Here is a 4,216-nt window from a genome sequence, read left to right on the forward strand (position 1 = left end):
TTTTCCAGAAGAAGTGGGGAGCAGGGTAGAAGTTTTCCCATGCCATTCAAGACCCCATCATCCACAGAAGTGCCTTTGTTATACTGATGAACCTGCATTGATGCATCATTAACACCTGGTGTCCACAGCAGGGGTTCAAAAGCACAGTTCTGATGTGAGTTCTAGCATGGTGTTCTCCACACATTTATCCAGATGACTCCTTGCTCACATATTGCAAATATTTTCTGAACATTGATTTTTTTTTCCTTTTCCATCTCAGGCTTCTTGAGTTTCCCTCCGTTTTGCTTTCTGATGCCCCAGAACAAACCTGGTGTCCAGGAGTTGGTTGGACACTCTTCCCTCACTCATGGCTTCTAATCACCTTTTTAACCCATACTTCTTTTCTGTTTTTAGTCCTCTTTTAAATGATACATTTTTTATTCTGGAAATACATTTGCGTGTTAGGGCTTTAACTCAGTGGTAGAGTACCAGCCTTGCATGTGAAAGGCACTAGGTTCAATCATCAGCACCACATAAACAATAAGTAAAAAAGATATTGTGTCCATCTACAACTAAAAAAAATACTAGAAAAATTGTTTATATATTCCTCTATCAGTCCCTCCATTCATACTGATCCATCCAGGAAGATATATGTCCAGATGAATAAGTAGACATCATATACATCATAGTTAGATAGGTAGGTAGGTACACAGGTCGTGGGATGTGGTGCATGTATTCACTGTAAGAGGTCATTCATTGCAGCATTGTTTAAAATAGCTGAAGACTGAAGATAACCTTGAAGATAATGAAAATAAAACATGGATGCAGTTGATGTTGAAAATCAGGTGGAACTGGAAGAAAATCCCGACTTTATTAATCAAGTGTTGGAACTCTAACACACACTTGAAGATCTCTCTGCAAGAGTAGTTGCAGTTAAATAATAAAATCTGAAGCTAAACCAGAACACCAAGTTCTTGTACAATATATAGAAAACCTCATGTCTGCTTCTAGTGTTTTTTAAACAGCTGACACAAAAAGCAAAAGAAAGTAAGGGATTGGTTTCCCTTCTGTTTCATGGAATTTCTGCTGATTATTATTTTTTCCTTTAAAACTTGGATAGATTCCAAAAGTTACAGTACCTTTCTTTGTGGCTTCATTGAATATTTATGAAGATAATGGCAGATCTAGGCAAAATTAACTAAATAGTAGGAGACTTCCATGAGTTTGTGTATTATGTTAGTGTATGAAAATGTGCAAATATATTGTAGAGACTTTATAATTAGAACTGCATATATTTATGAGACTTGAAGATGAATATTTTATCAAATTTGCTTTCATATATAGGTTTACCACTGTCTTTTATTATATAAGCTTAGTAAAATATATAAGAAAATAACCACCCATGTTGTGAAAAATTGACCAAAATCACGTACCGAATGCACAGCTTTATGTTCTCTGTCCCCCATCTTGTGCCTACCATTTCCCTTCCCCTAAGGGAAAAAAATTTTCACATTTGTAAAAGTAATTTTAATAGTTAATCACTTATGAGAGTGACCTGACTCTAATTGTTGAAACTCAACCAAAATAAGATACTCTTTTAGCGAGGGCTTGTCCTGTGTGATATTTAATAATGAGAGAGGATTTTGCTGGTTTCTCTTTAAGCAGTTGAAGATGGACTAAAACTATAAAAATGGTCTCATACTGGGAAGATTTGTTTAAAATTCCTTTTACACAAAATAACCCACTTGTTACCTGAAAATATAGAAGTTCTTATCATGTGTGTGTACATGATAGAAAATCTTAGAAAAAAATAGAAATGGGGCAAGAAAAGCATTTGGAGTAAGTACTGGTAAGTTCAAGTAAGCAACTCCAAATACTTTCACTTCAGATTTATGTTCTCTCTGGCAGAACAGACTTTTGTCAGACAAAAGATAAATATTAAAGGCGGCAAAATACAACAGACACTAGTATGGCAGTATGTATAAACGTGGATGTGTAATCGATGTGATTTTGCAATCTGTATACAGGGTAAAAATGGGAGTTCATAAACCACTTGAATCAAATGTATGAAATGTGATATGTAAGGAGATTTGTAATGTTTTAAACAACTAATAAAAAATTGAAAAATTTAAAAAGAAAAAAAGTACATTAAGTTTGAATAACTTTATATAAGACATATTTTAAGAGATCAATTACTATTTAGTCTCGAGGACATTTACCCAGTTGATCAAATCTTGCAAAATTCCTTGAGAGAGTATTTTAGTAACAGAATCATGAACACATTTTAGAACACAAATGTAAAACTATGGTAATTTTAATTTTAGGATTTTAGTGCTTTATTCTCCCAGAATTTTTTGCAGAGGTTTAGTCATTCTTTAACATTTTTTAAAATTTATTTTTCAGATTCCATTTGGTATGGGAATCTGTACTGGAAATAATATTAAGATCAGAGGAAAAGAGATCTACTAACATAACTTATGGTTATTAGATTTGGGCTACTTTTCATCATGGAATAATCTTATATATTAGTGTAAGATGTGATATGTGACTTTACTTGTATAAATATATAATTAAACTACAAACATTTTGCATCCTTTTTATGACCTAATTTACAAATATTTAAAATTGTGTTAAGAGTTCAGCTTTGCTGTTTAATAAAAAGCTCTTACTGAAGGGGGGTGGGGAAACATTTTGACATTTCCACCTTAAGGAATACTTCAGGGAGGTTAAAAAACAAACCAGCTTTATTAGAAAGGATAGTAATATTAAGGTTGTATTATCAAATCGAAAGAGGAAGTTATAGAGAAATATCTCTTGTATACTCCTGTTTGTGGGAAAGGAAGAAACACCACCAATGGCACACATCTGTGCATGCACACACACACACATATTTTTCTTTAGTATGGGCAGACTCCAGGCAGATGTTGATAAACCCTGCCTAATTCCCTCCTAAGATCAGAAGTCATCTTGTCAAAAGGTATAAAAAGTACATTTTTGTTTTCTGTAAATACAAGATTTTATGTTTGGCCTGGCTGTATTTTGATGTTTTAAATTTGCTTGGAATACCTGCCCATGCCTTGGACTCACTCATGCCTGGCTTTTTCTGACCAGGTAACAACCCTCTCTGAAAACTTAGTGGTGCCTCATAAATTCTGATGTTGGGATCTGAACTTATTTCCTAACTTGAAATATTGAGCTATGTAGATCACTAACCAACTATCTGCTTTTGTATTATACTAATCAAAATCCTGTTAGCTGTAAGTTATCCAAGACACACCCCCCTGCAAATTTTTGTGTCACAAAACCTCTTTTCTGAAAGTGGGGTGCTGATTTCTAGCCCATGTTGGGAGAGAAAGTCGCTGATCAGCTCTCTTTGTGTACTCGAATAGAAGCTTGCTTTAGTTTGATTTAAAAATGGAGTTGGTAGTCTTTTTTTTTTTTTTTACATTGGGGTTCAACAATGTAGAAGAACCAGCAGCAGTCGGTACCTCTGGAGAAGGAAAAGGCACTAAACAGCAGAACCTGGTGGGAGATTTAACTTTCCAGTTATTCCTTTTTGTGCCCTTAAGTGACAGGCTGTATCCACCTGCAGGGTGCAGTTGGTGCAGCCTTTGCAGATTGAGGGAGACCTGGGTGTCTTGCTTGTACTTAACCATTCACTGCAGATTCAAAAATTCATATGAGCTGAATCACATGTGCTTCTTCACATCTGTGGTGGACTGTACACTCTCAGGTTGCTGAGAGGAAGAGTAAAGCTCAGTGTGTGTTTGAGAGTGTTTTATAAAAAGAGTCTTGGGCTGGGGATGTGGCTCAAGTGGTAGCACGCTCACTTGGCATGTGCAGGTCGCTGGGTTCGATCCTTAGCACCACATAAAAATAAAATAAAGATGTTGTGTCCACTGAAAACTAATAAATAAATATTTTTAAAAACTCTCTCTCTCTCTCTCTCTGTCTGTCTCTCTCTTTCTTTCCCTCTCTCTCTTTAAAAAAGAGTCTTATTTCTAGTGTTTGTGTGTATGAGAGCACTTATATCCAAATTTATGATTTTATGTGACTTTCTGTTTCTTATCAATTGTTTATAATTTTATTTACTTTTATAAAGAAACTATGTTTGAGGAATAATTATAAAGTATGTTTTTTTATACCTGTTTGAAGATGAGAAAGCCAAGCAGACAAATGCTGAGTGGTTCTGCCTGCAGTGCTGTGATGTGTACCTGTGGCAATGCTTAGCCTTATA

The 4,216-nt window shown here is 35.0% G+C and overlaps 1 pseudogene; it reads left to right on the plus strand.

The window, feature by feature from the left end:
• The first annotated feature begins 797 nt into the window (after positions 1–797).
• Positions 798–1,030, plus strand: LOC101977481 (short coiled-coil protein pseudogene; annotated as a pseudogene).
• Positions 1,031–4,216: the final 3,186 nt, after the last annotated feature.

The sequence above is a fragment of the Ictidomys tridecemlineatus genome, chromosome 8, assembly GCF_052094955.1.
Source record: "Ictidomys tridecemlineatus isolate mIctTri1 chromosome 8, mIctTri1.hap1, whole genome shotgun sequence".
NCBI classification, from domain to species: Eukaryota; Metazoa; Chordata; class Mammalia; order Rodentia; family Sciuridae; genus Ictidomys; species Ictidomys tridecemlineatus.